Source organism: Lontra canadensis, unplaced genomic scaffold (assembly GCF_010015895.1).
Source record: "Lontra canadensis isolate GAN:19392208 unplaced genomic scaffold, GSC_riverotter_1.0 scaffold21, whole genome shotgun sequence".
NCBI lineage: Eukaryota > Metazoa > Chordata > Mammalia > Carnivora > Mustelidae > Lontra > Lontra canadensis.
Window position 1 is genome coordinate 23,278,856 of NW_022631015.1, and position 17,363 is coordinate 23,296,218.

General features: G+C 43.7%; 1 protein-coding gene across 3 annotated transcripts in view; it reads left to right on the forward strand.

Moving 5' to 3' along the window:
• LOC116870028 (histone H2B type 1-A) overlaps positions 1–17,363 on the forward strand; it is a 384,027-nt gene that overhangs the window by 26,964 nt on the left and 339,700 nt on the right. The window lies entirely within an intron of this gene.

Sequence of the window (17,363 nt, forward strand, 5' to 3'; positions counted from 1 at the left end):
AGGGAAAGCTCCCCACCTGGAAGGTTCTGCTGGTGGCCTGAGAGAGCCACGTTCATGAGATGTGCTGCTCCACACCTCTCTGGAGAAGCTCAGGGTAGCCCTGGAGCATGGTTGGGAGGGAGTGGTGATTGGAAGGGGGCGGTGCACAGCCACATCCAGCAAGCAAATGCTTCTCCTCTAGGGTGTCTCTCCAGTGCCTCCATCTGATGAGGCTTCGGTACCAGCTGACAAAACCCTAACATTTAATAAGGGCCAAGTCCAGAGCAGGCTGCCCAGAGCAGGCCAATGGGAATTGCCTCTGAAAGTAGTAAAATCCATTACTGACACCAGGTAGGTGGGCCCCTCTGAGGACAAGTTCGGGGAAAGCTCGGAGCACTCCTGACATTATCTCCAGGGGTCCCTCCTTCCAGTTCCCTCCACTGCAGCTCAGAATGACCCAAGGAGCTGAGACCACAGTTCTACCCCACCTACCGATGACAAAGGCGTCTTAGTTATCGTCCTGTTACTTTTATAAAGCTGCTCAGAACTGAACATTAATTCAACTAGTTTACTTACAAATCCACTCTACAGAGAAGAAATAGAAGCAACATTCTACACTTACCCCAGAGGAAACCATACTCCTTTCCCCTGGCCATCCCACATCACCAGCATTACGGAGTAACTACAAGCCAAATTCAAAAGATATAATGCAGTAAGAGAGCCACAGTGTTGTGTCTTTCCAATTGTATTTACTAACTCAGTTGAGAATTGAGAGCTCATAACTCTCAATTTATTGTTTATTGACATAAAAATTAAGGTCCCTACAACAAAATGTCCTCTTCTTATTGCTGGTCACACCAAGCCACAGCTACTCTGATGGGCAAACTAGAAAAAATACATCTGTTCACCTGCTCAGAGAGACAAAAAGCTTTTCTCTCTTGGCCTATACTCTAGATGGTAAAAACAAAACAAAACAAACCAGACAAAATAACAGAACAAACAAGAAACCCTCCCAATGAAATGAATAACTACGGGGTTCTACAGTCTTCAGTTTTAGATTCACATATATGCTATTTACATAAGTCCAAGAAGACTAAGGTCATAAAATGGACATAAAAGTGGCCTCAGGTTGGTAGTACTTAGCAGAAGCAAACACAAAAATCTCTCTGGAAGAATAATCCCTCAACCCCCCCACAAGATTTCCTTGAGTAAAGTTTATTAACCGTGAGGCCACAATCTGGAATTACACAACACAGCCAGAAACACTCCAGCATGAGCAAGGGCCAGATGAACACAAACAAGATAGAACATCCTTCCCCAGAACTTTGGATAAGAGGACAGCGTAAGAAGTTTGACGAATTAAGAAACTAGCACTTAAGAAAGCACAATAAGGACCTGGCAGATATGGGGAAAAGGCAGAAGGGACAAATAAAACAAAACAAAAAAAGAGTCACTGAAAATAAAACTCAGTAAAAAAGGTGAGTTTTGTGCCAGATTAGACACTGCCCACAGAGTAGAGCTATGAGCCACGAGGAAAGATATTCTGGGGGCACTGCAGTCCTCCGCATCACCTGCAGAAGCCCCATCAGGAACCATACACGGGTTCTTGAAATAGCTACCTACATGATTTCAGATTTCTTTGAACTAGCAACGACCAACGTGTGTTCCCTCTGTTTGCAGTTGCCTTTCTGTGTTCTAGCCTCACACACTGGGTGTGTGTTGAACAGAAGATAACTCATTCTTTCATGGCTTTCGGGAACAAGAGAAGCAACTTCCTGTCCTGTCCTGTGCATTAACTCGGTCCATTTTGTCCTAATTTTACTGAGAAGGCTTTGGAAGATGTTAAACCAGTAAATGGTGCATTTACATATTTATAGATTTATGTAAGTTAGAACATATGTATTTACATTTTCAATATTCTGCCTGCCGTGTGGAGATGAACTGAAAAAGAGAGGAGAAAGAGTGGGGCCAGGTAAGAGTATGTTTTATTTACCCCAGTGACAGGTGATTGTGTTAGGAGTGGAGGAAATGAAAAGCAATGGCGTTTGGGGAAAGGTCTGAAGGCAGAGCTGACAGGACGTGCTGGTGGAGGGAACACTCGCCAAGGGAAAGAGCAGACTAACTGAGGAGGACTCCAAGGTTTGCGGCAAGATGCAGTCTTGCCCCAGGGATGAAGATGGAGGGGGTTGAGGCATTCTCCTTGTGGGCATGTGAAGACCGAGATACCCACTGGATACAACAGGAGAGATGATGGCAGCCGAAGGGCTGAAATGCTGGCTCGGGAAGGGGTGTGAGGAAGGGCAGTTAGAGAAAGGAGACTGTGTGGGCTCATCTTGGGAGTGAGTTTGAATAGGGAAGAAACTCAAGACCACAGTCCTGGGGACACCAATATCAGAGGTTCCAGAAAACATGAGGACTCGCTAAAAGGATTCAGGAGGAAGACACAATAAGGCATGAGGAAAATCAGGTCCGAATCATGGATGAAAATCAAGTGAAAGAGTACAGGGGAGGAATGAGTGATGAAAGCTGTTGAGCTTAAAAGATAGTCTCGGGACTGGCCACTGGATTTACCAGAATGGAAGTCAGTAAAGGCTTCGCTAAAAGCTTTCTTGTCTCGAGTGGGGCAGGGAGTATGTGTGAGTCTTTTGAAATGTTCTGCCCGGAAAGGGAGCAGAATCACAGGCTATGAATGTTCCAGAAAGCTCAGTGATCTTCATGCCAACAGCTATCATCAGTAAACCACAAAAGTCACTTGAGTCAACCCAAATGGATATTAAGTCTCTGCTTTGTGGAGAGCCCATTTCTACTAAACATTTCTGGTGAGACAGGACTCAAAAGGGACAGGACATACCCGATCCTAATGAGGAACACAATGAACAGCACTGCAAACACAGGGTATGGGATGTCGGGATCCTACAAGGAGGGACATTGATTCTGGCTGGAAGATTAGGGAAGATGGAAGTGACCTCAGCTGGCCTTTAAGTCTGAGGAAGATCTAATGAGTTTGGTCTACTTGTCAACTAATAAAAGTTAAAAATTAAACCATTCACCAAAAAAAATCTTTCCATGGGGTAACATAAAGGCTAAAGGTTTTAAGGTAATCATTTACCTCTTGGGGATGTAGGGCAATGTAGAAAATTTTGAAAAGCTTAAAAGAATTTATTGGAAAGGACTGAGGACCCCGCACTCTGACTTCCTCAGGTTAGCCTACCATCTTTCCTCCTAATTCTGCTTTTGAGATGTTGGGAGAGGGTCTTTCTTTCATTTGCTGCTCTGGGATGGATGCTATGGGGTGCAGAAGAGAAGTCCTCTTTCCTAAGATAATTCTGGAAATTAAGAGAGGATATCACCTTATCCTAATAGAAAAAGAGCCCCAGAATTCCAGAGAATAAAACTTCAGGGAATAAATTCACCCAAAAGAATAGTCGCGGAGGCAAGAGTCGGAATGTTCTGAAGCATGTGGAAGTGAACCGGCAACTTTAAACTATGCCTTTAAGGCTTAACATCACCCAAATATTGGGACCAGTCGAGATACCTTCAGCTTAAGATTGATATATTGGGCTTATGTTTGTGAGATGTGTTAATAATAATAATAAAGCAGTGACTGCATCTGTGGTGAGACAATAAATGTAAAAGCTGAATTTTGGCAAAGGAAGATTTTATCAGGGCTAAAAGACCAAATTAATCAAAACAGATGAGACCTCACCAGTGAACTGATGCAAATGGAATCCCATGGCCTTGGGCAGTAGTAATGGAACAAAGAGTTTGGGGCCCAGGACTCAGATTTTGGAGCTATGAATATGAGCCACAAGCTACTTCTTATATGGAGGATATGTTCAGGGCTGAGACCAGATATAAAAATATGTGAGCTGCTAACAGCTCAGTACAGGACCTTAAGGGAAAGCCTCACTCCATAGTGAACTAGTTTAGAGCAGAAGAGCAAGACGCAGGTTCATGCATAGAATAAACACAGAATCAGTTTTGGCCAGGGAATCAGAAAACAAGTTGACAGATGACTCATTCAATATCTTTGCAAGTTGTTCCTCATTTACTTAGTCTGTAAGTAAACAGATAAAAGTGATGACTTTCAAATTTCTATTTCTCCCTTGGCCCCCTGCCTCAAGCTACAGCGTCATAGACACAATGCCTACTGGGCCATCTTCCCTTCTGGGTCTAACAGACATCTCAAAACCAATAGCACAGAATGAAACTCTTATTTTTCTTCTGGAAACCTGCTTCCCTCCCACTTGCTTTCCCATCTCTACGGAGCATAACACCATTTACTCATTTGTACAAGCCATAAATCTAGAAGTCTCCAATGATCTACCCCATTCTCTCTTCCCCTACCCATCTCATTAGCAATTCTTGCTGGCTTTCACTCCAAAACAGATACCCAGTCCACTCTTTTGCACCATGGTTGGCCTCCCCTATACATCAACTCTTGCCTAGGTGATCGATCACCACAGCCGCTTCTCGACTCTCTTGGTTCCTAGTCTTGCCCCATAGAGACCATGCATCACCCAGCAGCCAGGTGAATCCAGTCCCCTTACCTGGCCTGTAGGAACCCCGTGGTATGGCCCCTAACAACCACTTTGGTCTCCCTACTCATATCAACCTTCTCACTCACTCTGCACGGGCACTGGACAAACTTGCTGGTTCCTTTTACTCAGAGCTCCATTCTTCTCATCTTTCCCAACTTAGCTCAAATACACCTTTCCCAAACAACCAGGTAAAACACTTGCCCTCTTCTTGCTACTTACCTGGTGGCCGTCACTGTGACTCTCATTTTCTCCAGAGCAAATGTCATTCTCGCATTTTCCTTGCTGGGGTCGATGAGGCAGTGGAAGTTGGCAGTGAAGGAGGAAGGTAGGACACATCTGATGTAGGGCAAGGGACGCAGCCAGGGACAGTATGTGAGACATCGTTTCTGGTTACCAGACAACCTGGCATGTACTTCTGTCACAGTAAGCACAGAGAGGGGGCAAATGTAATGAGAACTAAACACGTCAGCCATAAATGTAAGAGAAAGAGCAAAGACATCTGTCTTTGGCTCAGGTCATGATCCCCTGTCCTGGGATCAAGCCCCAGGCAGGCTCCCTGATCAGCTGGGAGTCTGCTTCTCCCTTTCCTGCTGTCCCTCCCTGTCATTTGTGCTCTCTCTCTAAAATAAATAAATATGTTTTTTTTAAAAGAAAAAGATAAGGAAGCATAACATCCACTGTTCAACAAATATTTACTGAATCAATGAATGAACTAGTGATCAGTGAACTCTCAGGCACTGGTGCGTGAGAAGAGTCCTTCTAGTTGTCACTGTGGCAAAAAAAAAAAAGTTAATCTGAAAGCTAGGGCTGCGGGTCTTGTGACCTCAGTTCAACTGACAGCCCTAAATGTGGACAGACGTGATGAGCAAACCATTTTTACAGGAAAATATTCCATCCCTTCATTTGATGGATTTCTTCTCAGAATCACCAGGGCGACTCATTGGCTCCTTTCAGTTTCCAAATAATCTCATGTTGTAAACGAATAGGTCCTGTCTGATAAAAAGCACAAAACTCCAAACTTTATCTAAAAGTAGAGCTTCTCGGGGTGCCTGGGTGGCTCAGTGGGTTAAGCCTCTGCCTTCAGATCGGGTCATGATCCCAGGGTCCTGGGATCAAGCCCCACATCGGCTCTCTGCTCAGCAGGGAGCCTGCTTCCTCCCCTCTCTCTCTGCCTGCCTCTGCCTACTTGTGATCTCTCTCTGTCAAATAAATAAATAAAATATTAAAAAAATATATATCTATATAAATTAAAAAAATAAATAAAAAAAAAGTAGAGCTTCTCCCTAAATAAGGATCGAGAGTAATGTATCGTGATGAACACCTGAGAACTGTTGAATCACTACAATGTACACCCGAGATTCAAACAACGTTGTATATTAATTCTACTTTAAAAAAAAAATAGAGCTTCTCTCCATCTCCAGCTTGGACCTTGGTGGGGGTCAGTAGTCACTTGGTTTGGCTTCTTGTTCCCTCTCTCTGCCAGCTCCTCCCCACACCCCTCTTGGAAGCTGCGGCTTCTACGCCTTCTAGGGCTGGGGGTTAGGGAGATGGAGGGGTGGCTGGAAAGAGGCAGGAAGTGGTTTCTGACTGGGACTCTTGTGATCTGGCTCTGGTGCTCTCTGGGCTCGGGTGGATGTTCACTGCTGAATCCTTTAGTCAGTTCCCCACTGGAGACATCCCACAGTCTCTCCCTTACGGGGCCCGCCAGCCATCTGGCATCCTACGGTCCCTCCACCTCTTTGGGGCTCATGCGGGTTCTCTTGGGTATGGCTGCAAGCTGGATGCCTCCTGTGCCACCCACACCTGGTTCAGAGGAGCGTGCGGCTCTGCCTCCGCGCATCTCTGCACCTGTCGCTGGGGGAGGTGGAGGCATCATGACCTCTCAGTGGGCAGGGGCCTTGCTCTGCTCTGCCAGCCTCGTGCCTGTGGATGCTGAGGCAGGGGTCACTCGCCAGTCTCCTCTCTCTCATACATACACAGGCACACGCACAAGCCTCCAGGGGACATAGGTCAAGCTGTCTGGGCGACGCCCCCTCCCCCCACAAGCAGCCCCTGTCCTCTGACTTAGAGTGAAGGGCGGTACCCTCCCTGCTCTCCCCTGAAGGCAGGGTGGACAAGTGACAGGCCACCCCGGCAGCTTTCCCTAGAGATAGTCTCTCTCAGGGATGTCATCTCAGCGTTTGTGCCCCGGTGGTGGGCTCAACAGCCCTCTTCTCAGTCCTGGATGGTGGTCTCCTATCGCTTTGGAGTGGAGGCAACACTTGCTGTTTTCTTCTCAGAATGGTCTGGGGGCAGTTGCACTAATCGAGAGGCACCTTTTTTTTTTTTTTAAGATTTTATTTATTTATTTGACAGACAGATCACAAGTAGGCAGAGAGGCAGGCAGAGAGAGGAAGGGAAGCAGGCTCCCCGCTGAGCAGAGATCCCGATGCGGGGCTCGATCCCAGGACCCTGGGATCATGACCTGAGCTGAGGGCAGAGGCTTAACCCACTGAGCCACCCAGGCGCCCTAAGAGGCATCACTTTAACATCCAGTTATACACACACACACACACACACACACACACACACACACAATCACACATGTACACATATGCACACAATTTGTAAAGCTGTTAGGATGAGAGATTCCCACGCCCCAGACACTGTGATCACAGGTTTTATGGTAGTTTTTTTCTGTTGTTGTCAATTTAAATGTATTTTAAAAATTTATTTATTTGACAGAGAGAGAGAGAGAGAGAGAGAGAGAGAACGCACACAGAAGCAGGGGAAGCAGCAGAGGGAGTGGGAGAAGCAGGCCCCCTGCTGAGCAGGACCCTGGGATCATGACCTGAGCCAAAATCAGACGCTTAACCGACTGAGCCACCCAGGCACCCCTTAAATGTATTTCTGAATCACAGTAATAATTTACAAAGACGTTATTGTTGTAACTCATTTACATACCCCAGATAATGTGAAGTTCCCTCCTGGCCATTCCTCCCCAAAGGGAATGGTCCCCTGCATTCCCTTCTACACATTTGACCAGCGTTATCAGATTAATGTATCTTAATTTAACTTTTCTTTATTTTTATTTTTTAAAAGATCTGAGAGAGAGAGAATGAACATGAGGAAGGGGAGGGGCAGAGGGAGAGGGAGACTCGGCACTGAGCAAGGAGCCCGGTGAGGGACTTGATCCCAGGCCTCCAGGAGCATGACCTGAGCCAAAGGCAGACACTGAACCAACTGAGCCACCCAGACTTAGCCAACTGTGTATCTTAATTTTAAAACCAGTGCTAAGGGCAACGTACAGCAGAGCTGTCATTGTTTCAATGTTGTGAATATTCTTTCGCAATTTTCTACTCACTTGTAAACACATAAATTACAAATGTAATGTTGTGTGCATATATGTTTTACTTATTACCTCGGTACTTACTGTTCCACAACTTGCTATTTTCTTTAAGTTTTTATTTTAATTCCAGTTAGTTCACATACAATGTCATGTGAGTTTCAGGTGTGCAATACAGTGATTCAAACTTCCATATATCCCCCGGGACTCATCACGAGAAGTGCCCTCCTTCATCCATCACCTATTTCCCCCATCCCTCCACCCCTCCCCTCTGGCGACCATCAGTTTGTTCTCTGTAGTTCAGAGTCTGTCCCTCCCTCCCTCCATTCCTTCCTTCCTTCCTTCCTCCCTCCCTCCCTCTCTCCCTTTTCCCTTTGCATGTTTGTTTCCTAAATTCCACATAGGAGTGAAATCATATGGTATTTGTCTTTCTCTGACTGACTTATTTCACTCACCATTAAATTCTCTAGCTCCATCCATGTTGTTGCAAATGCAAAGTTTCATTCTTTTTGACAGCTGAGTAATATCCCATATTTATCTATACCACCTCTACTTTCTCCATTCATCCATTGATGCACACTGGGCTGCTTCCGTACCTTGGCTGTTGCAAATAATGCTGCTATAAACACAGGGGTGCATGTATCCCTTTGAATTTACAACTTGCTTTTTTCACTTAATATGTCCTTTAAATTGTTAATACATATGTCGATTTTATTAGTTCTTTTTGATGGCTAGAATGTTCCAAAAATATACGTACTTTGCTTTACTTAACTATTCAAACATTAATGACCACTAGTTAGCTGTTAATTTTTCACTTTTACAAATATCGCTACAAGGACTGTCTTGGGACGTGCTTTTGGGTGGCTGTATGGATTATTCCCTGGTAGTGGTCTTGAAGCAGCAATACCAAGAGGAAAGCTGCCCTGACTCCCACAACAACAGCTTAGTTCCCTACACTTCTGCCTAAACTAGAGAGAAGTCTTTCAAATATTTGTGGAAGCGGACAGGTAAGAAATAATGTCTTGTATTTCGAAGGTTCATGTCTTTGATAGTAAGTCAAGGTGGGTTCTGCTGTGTCTATTCTTCATCTGTGCTTACATATTGTACTGATAGTTTTGTACTCCTCACTCACTTTCTTCTACTTTGTCTTTATTATTATTACTATTATCTTGAAGTTTAAAAAAGAACACTGCTCCCTTCTCTGGTATCATATTGTAATTACTTTCTACCCCCTGTCCCCCACCAATGACCTCATATGGTATGTATCATTACAGATAAGTTTCACACTTTTTGTATTCTACAGGATTCTTACACTTTGTCTAAGTATAGCTTTAACTTCATTTTTCTGGCTTCAGACTCACTGTCATTCCTGAATCTGAGAAATCTTGTTTCATCTCTTCTGGAAAAGCCCTAACCATTATTTCTTAAAGCATTGCCTCTCCTCAATTCTGTTCATTTTCTTTTCCCAGAAATCTTACTGAACACATATCAGAACTTTTAACTCTATTTTCCAGGTCCCCTAACTCTGCTACAATATGTCATTATCTGCCTGAGCTTTAATCTGTATAATATACTTATTCTGTTTAATATTCTGTATAACTTAGTCTGTATAACTTATTCTGTATAAATTACTTTATTCTGTATAATTCTGTTCTATCTTCTATTTCACTCATTCAGTCATTAGCTCATTGTCTAATGGCTTCATTTCTAATTTCAATACTTAAATTTGTCTTTAGTATTTCAAGTAGTGCCTTTCTTAAATATGCCTGTTCTTTTGGATATCTTCTTACGTTTTGGTCTCTCCTTTATTTCTTCAATTATTTTAAACATGCTTATAAAAGACAGTTATCAGTTTATCCAACTCTTGGAAGTTCTCAGCAATTTGATCGTGCTACATGTTGAGTCTGAGGACTTGCTTTGGATGGTTGCTTCTCTGAGTGTTTCTAATTTTGGATCTGGAAGTCATATTAAGCAGAGCTTCATCAGTAACTCTGGGTGATCTGTGTTAAGGAAATCGGCCTGGGCCCAGTTCTTTAGTCCAGTTTTTCAGCCAAAAAAGAGTTCTCTCTCAGACAATGAAAACAGTGTGAATTGCAACCCTCCAACTCCCCGTGACATAGTTGTGAATTTTTGGAATTTTAAGCAGAGGCTCTTTCTTTTCAAACCAGAGCTCAGGAGGATGTAAGCTATCACTGTCTCACTGTTGCAATGGACAGAGTCTCTTTAACTCAGTTTTGAACCCCTTTGAGGGTTCTGGCTCTATAATAGGATCTCCATGATAATTGCCTTCCCGGCAGAGGTCTAAGGCTTCATCCCTCGTCCCCAAGGACCTAGATCTCAAGAACCTGCATCACTGAAACTGATATCTGCTCCCCACCCCAGTCCCAATATCACTGAGGAGTTAGCTCATACTGCAAACTTTTCATTACATCCATGGGGATATCTCTTACTATCTTTGGAGCTATGTATTTGAAAAGATGTTTGCCATATTTTATCTGGTATATCTAGATGTTCAGAACAGGCAGTTTTTCAGGTAATTTAAGAAGTTCGAACCTTCCAGATGAAATTTCAAAGAAGACTGTCAAATTTTAACATCCAGTCGATACATTTATCAGTGGAGAGACAAAGGAACACAGAACTGGAAAGAATATTACAATCCATTATGGCAATCCAGGCCAGACCCTTCATTTCAGAGAAGCAGAGATTAAGACCCAGGGGTAACCGTGAAGTTCCCAAGGTCACACGATTGGCTAGCAATAGAGTCTGGGCAACAAATCAGGTCTCCTGAACCCCAAATATTTTTCCCATCAAATATTTCCTCCTAATTCACAGAATTGGGGCAGTGTCATGTGTGATACAGAACACTTGTCGCCCTGTATTTGCTTTTGCATTCTTTTATTTCAGCAGGTGAATGCCAGTCCCTGGGAGAAGAGAACCAAAATGCCTAGTAGAACAGAAGCCAAGGGAGTGGAAGCTATTTCCAGCGATGGTAATTTAAGCACGGTTCACGCGCAAACCTCCAGGAAAGGTAAAATCGTGCACTGGCTACAGATAAAACTGGTATCTGTGTCACCTTGACTTCCCTCTTGGTGATACAGAGCATGAGGCTACCCCCAACTGCCCAGGGCTCTACATAGCTATAAAGCCTGTTTTATGGAGAATTATTTCACTTCCTGTAAGAAACCTTGAAGGTATACAGGACAGGTAGGTGTCAAGACATTATAGAGGAATGAAAAACTTCAGAGCAGATGCTAAGTAGAAACTATGGAAACCAGTCTTGGGTTTTCTGACTCTAAGTCCAGGAGCATCCAGTTAGATCTCTCTGTTCATACAGATTCAGCCCTGCCTCAAAGAGAACAGGCTTTTCCTTTCCACTATGTCATAAAAGTCACTTTTCCTTCTCCACGTTGTCTATGTCACAACTTGGTACTTTTCTGTAACATGTCTGAAGAAAACCTGCTGAACACCTTATTTTGCCCTAAACTTTTAGCGGTTCATAATTACGTGATTCATTAATTCTCCTACGGAAGTAGACTTTTCATAAGATAATGCCTTTGACCAGTAAAGCACTAACCAAGGTGGGATGCTTTACAAGCCTCAACCTTTCAGCCAGTGTGTCTGTTGGGAAGTGAGCATGTCTCAAGGACAAGAGGATTCTCCTAGTCTTTCCCATCAAAGGAGAAATAAGGAGACGTGCATTCTAATACTCTGTCTACAGTTAACTAGGAATCATTTGACCTGGAATGCATACTACCCCATTGCCTCAGCTTCCTCATCTGGAAAATGGGAGAGCTTGATTCTTGTATCTCTAAGATCTCATCTACATCTAAGTAGTAAGAGCCTATCAGTCAAATTCTCCTATCCTAACTCGCACATGCTCTCTCTTTCTGTCTCTCTCTCTCTCAAAATCAGTAATATGAAGAACTTAGACATAAAAATTTTCCATGTTTGCAATCCTGATTTTGCCATTTCTGAGCTATGTGACCTTCAAATTTGTGTGTCTCGGTTTCCTTACTCATAAATATACGATGATAATGGTAGCTGCCTCACAGCATCTCCATGAGAATTAAATTAGTTATAAAATGTAAACCACTTAGAACAATGCCTGGCACATAGTAAATACTATGTAAACTTTAGCTATGATTATCACCTCTCCCACAGTGTCCCCTTTATGGCAGTGGTGGGACTCATGTGTGGTCTTTCTGGATTCTTTTACAGTCTTCTAGAACATCCATCCCACCATGCTGCTTAGTCCGCTGTTGACACTCCAGAAGCTCCAGAAGCTATACCCAATCCTTTCGTAACCCATTTGACCTGTCGTTACAAGTGGCATCATGCGAATAATAATCCTTCTTTGGATAAATCTCGTCCCACTTGATAAGGCACAACCCCAACTACTCATGGTCCCACCTGATTATTTTAAGTCTCCAAGTACTTGTCACAGTGCTTATGCATAAACCCTGCTAGCTGCTTCATCCACAGGCGGCCAACATCAATTTCCACTCAGCTCTTTTCCTCTCTGGCGCACACGTCCTGGGCACTCCTGGGTCCTCTGTCTCACACCTTCAGGGCACTGCTGGGGTTTTCTCTAGGTCTCTGTGTCCCCAAAGGCTACTGACATCTTTGCTGAGTATGATCGCACTTCAAAGAAACTCACAGAACCAAATCTAGCTATTCTGTGGGACACACAGAAATACCCCTCCCCCATTACAGGTCAGATACAGTCACAAGATAGAGTTGCTTATGCTCCTGTACCCCTAGAGACCCAGAGAAAAGCTGAACCTTGACGTTCTGCCAGAGGTCAGTGGTTTCTATTAGGCTCAGTTAAGGGTTCATGGGGCTGAGTGGGGACAGACACCACATTGCCCTTCCTATCCCTTTATCTCCCATAGGCCTGTGAGCTTCTGTCTGGGTTCACTCAGAAAAACAGAAGGCACTCTAGATATTCCAAGAAAAAAGAGGCTTAATATAGGGGATTGGAAGATTCCACAGACTTTGGAGGGCTGGGGAAGCAGAAGTCAGATTAGCCTCTTCCAGAAAATCCAGGAGTCAGGATGGATGGGTCACTCTGATGACCATAGGTAGCCCCGAGTGGGCAATTTTCAAGGTGACTCCCAGAAGTCACAGGCAGAAGTCCCATCTCCACCGTCACTGGTCTTCATCCATGGGCCTCTAGGTGCCTCACAGCCATCATGGCTTCTCACTGCGTTCCCCTTCCAAACCTTGTCAGAAGGCCCTCATTGTTGGAAGCCTGCCTGTCTGCATGAGAGATTGACAACTGTCACTTCCAGGTATTTGTGTGTCCATGCAGAACTCGGAAGGGCAAGGATGGCAGCGAGAATTTACAAACAGCATATGGCACAGTTTCCTTCCTCCCATCCAAAGCCCATGCGGAGGTGAATATACTCCAGCCCACAGAAAACATGTCACCCAGGGGCTAGGCTACAATAACATCCCTCTCTGAAAGTTCCGGAATTAAATAAGCAAGCATGCCATTTGGAGAAAGTATCTCCATCCAGGTTAAAATTAGGGAATTGTTCCTACAACACACTATGAATCCTAAGGCTCTTTGATGGGTTTAATACATTTGGAATGAGATTGAGAGAAGATGCCAAGTGCTTACGAACCTCTCCTCCTTGGAGCATGGGACAGTCATTTAGGAAGAAAGGGAGCACACTCGTTAACTGTTAAGCCTCGGCTCACACTTCCTAGCTCTGAATGGCAGTGTCTCGAGGCCAGCAGCCCACTAGCAAGGCGAGGCCACCACAAGCCAGGGGAGCCTGTTGTGCTGAGATGTGGCGGGTAAAGCTCACATGGGCCCACATCCTGCCATCTCCCCTCCACAGCTTACCCAAGATCTGCAGCTTAGCAGACCAAGGCAGTATACACGTGATTGCCAAAATTAACTTTGAATTTTGGGGGACTTGTCCTCAAAATAGACCAGGCCATTGCAAAATTCAAATGAACTGGCGAAAGAATTCCAAGATGTCCTCCTCCATCCCACCAGCGGCTACCTGTGCAATCAATCACGCACACACTATTACCACCGCACGGCAGCAGGCCTCAAACCAGCAAAGGTAGCCCAGTACAACATGTGACAAGGGTATCAACATATGGGAACTAAATCATAAAGGACTGACCTTTATGGTCCAAGACCGTGGGGAGGAGGTACATGTAAAGACGTTAGCACAAAGAAAAGAAGAGGAAAAGGAATGTATTAGATCAAAGAGTAATTGTGACATATTAAATGCATGTTTGATGTCAGACACTGGTCTAAGCACTTTATGTGGATTAATTTACTGAATCTTCCCAACATTCCTGCAAGGAAGCTACTCCTTCCGGCGTCCTCTCCATTGAAGGAGCCAGAGTTCAAGCAGAAAGGAAGAACTCATTTAAGTCACTGAGGCACAAAGAGGGGTCACCTGGACTCACACCAGAGCAGTCTGACTGCTAACCAGCATATTACATGGCTGCACTTATTTTATCTGGGAAAACCAAAGAATATTTTCATTTCCAACTTAACATCTCAAGAATAACAAGAAGCTCACAGTGCAGGAAGTAAATCAACAGGAAAGTGTACAAGAAGAGCCCAAAGTAGACAAGAAAGGAAACTAAAGAGGAAAATATATGACTTCAGAATTAAAGTGGAATAAATAATAGCAAGGAAAGACATGACCACTGCAGAAAATCGCATCAGTGACATAGAGCCAAGGCTTAGAAAAGTCAGGAAGGACGCAGAGGGGGAGCAAGACAAGTGGCTCAAAAGATGACGGGTATGAAGAAGGGAAGAAAAGAGAGAGTGCATGAGAATAAATGAAAGCAAAAAAGAAAAAAAAAAGAATAAATGAAAGCAACTTAATCAAGCATCCAGTTCACAGAGTCTATACCTTTGAGGAAAGGATGTGGAAAAACAAAAGAGACAACCTCAATGTAGGAAAAAAGTGAACTCAAATCATGAAAGAAACTGCCATGAAAATATATACAAGAGCAGGGTCTCTGACAGCAGATACCTTTCATAGCAATAAAATAATTCCTGACTCAGACGGATCAGGCAGAGAGATTGAGCACACATAATCGTGGGGAAGGAGGGGACAGAAGCATTTCGAATGTGTAAGGCGTTAAACACGGGGAAGCAGATAATGTCCATGACTTCCATGGAAATAACGTTTATAAATTTGAATTAAGAAAAATTGCGGACGTTGAAAAAACATGCAAGAAGTGAAGAAAGTTGTCAAGAAGTCCTCTTAAAACAAACAAATGATGTCTTGGTGGTTTTACTAGAAAAATTCAGTGAGATTCTATGGAACAGAAAATGTCTCTGTATCCAGTGCATTTCTGTAGATTCCCGCCTTAAGGCGGTGGGGCACAGTTCCTCACTCCGTATGTGTGGACTGTGCCCGTGACTTCTTCCAGAGCACAGCATGGAAAGGGAACAAACAAGAGTAACTTATGGAGAAACTGGACAAATACTGCCTCAAACTGGTTGTTGAGGGACGTTCTACAAAATATATGACTGGTACTCTTCAAAACTGTAAAGTCATCAGAAACAGAGAAAGTATGAGAAACTGTCTTAGCCATAAGTATCCCAAGGAGACATGACAATTAAATGGACAGTGCTATCCTGAATGGGATTCTGGAACAGAAAAAAGACATCAGGTAAAAACTAAGAAGTCTGAATACAATATGGACTTTAGCTAATAATCATACATTCTAGTAGGTTCGTCAATTGTGACAAACATACCATAGCAACAGGGGAAAACAGGTGTAAGGTGGACAGGAACTCAATAATTCAGGGGCGTCTGGGTGGTTCAGTCATTTAGCCTCTGATTCTTGGTTTCAGTTCAGGTCATGATCTCAGGATCATCATATCGAGCCCAGCCGCTGGCTCTGCTCTCAGCAGGGAGTCTGCTTGAGATTTTCTGTTTCCCTCCTTCCCTTCCTGCTCTCTTTCTCTGAAGTAAATAGATCTTTAAAAAAAAAAAAGAAAGAAAAAGAAGAAAAGAAAAAAGAAAAGAAAATGACTATATACCTGAAATACTTCAGGTCATAGATTGAGATGAAAAGCCTAAAATATTTCTTTCTTTACAAAGCTAGCATATCAAAAATTATGCATACACACATATTCACAATAATCTTCACCTGAATTCAATTATATATGCCAAAGTAAAGTTCCAGCCAAAACATTAGCAAAATAAAGCATGTGTTTTCATTACAACAGCCTATTAAGAGATCATTTCAAGAACGTAAGCACAGTCAGATATTATTAATAATAATTATAAGGAACTTACATAAATGTACTCAATTAGTCTCTATTTTTTATTTTAAATATTTTATTTATTTATTTATTTGAGAGAGAGAGAGAGAGAGCAAGAGCAGAGAGGGAGAAGCACGCTCTTTGCTGAGCAGGGAGCCCAACGTGGGGCTCAGTCTCAGGACCCTGGGATTATGACCTGAGCGGAAGGCAGGCGATTAACCCACTGAGCCCCCAGGCACCCTGAGGTAGGCTCTATTATTAACCCCATTTTACAGGTGGAATACTGAGGCTGCAGATAGCTCAGTAATTTGCCCAAGAACATACAGGTCCAAATAGAGCAGATCCAGGTGTCTGACTCTATGATTCAAATACAGTTTATAAAACTGCTGCATTCATATCAAAATAATAAGAAACAGCAATAGGACAGCTTCATACAACAAAAGTGCAAGTCCCACTAACAAGTACAAGTCCCACGGCACACTTAACGGTGTGATGTGAGAAACATGCTCAGTAAATTCAGATAGGCTCTCACCACTCCTATTTGGCACTGTTTACAAACTGCCAGTGGGATAAATTACCCAAGGGGATGAAATGTTACAAATGACAAAAATAACCATGTATTGTTTTCCACTATTAGTACTTGCCACTTGTGTGCATTTGGCTTTCTGCTGTAAACCCAGAGGAAAGAAACATGAAAGTAATAAGGGGAGGACTCAGTTATAGAAACGATAAAAAGTCCCTGAAGAAACTTGTGTGGGACTTAACTGAAGAGAACTAACTCTAAGATTCCAGCTCCAGCCAGAGGAAGAGACCGGAATCCACAGGGAGTCACCCTGCTCTTGGCCAGGAGAAGACAACACTGTCCATGGGGCAGTCCCTTGCAATGTCATCTGCCCTATCTATACAATGTTGATCAAAACTCTAATGTAAATTCGTGTGGTTCGGGGAGGGCAGTCTCAACTGAATGCCCCCCAAGTTAAACCAAAGGTGGGGGTCCTGGAACTTGACAAGTGTGTCACCCCTCAACATGAGACAGCGTTGGCCATTTCAACTGCCTTTGCTCCCTCGTAGGAGCCAGGAAATGGGGCACCCACGTGCCTTGAGGGTGGGATCACACATTATCCCTCTGACAGCTCATCAATCCTTCTAGCTGTTGGCAAACTAATGGACTCAAATCCAGGATGGCCCCAGACCCCTCCTGGACCACTGGCAAATTTCCTGCGAGCCCAGATTATGGTAGCAAGATGAAGGTGAAATGCTTCTG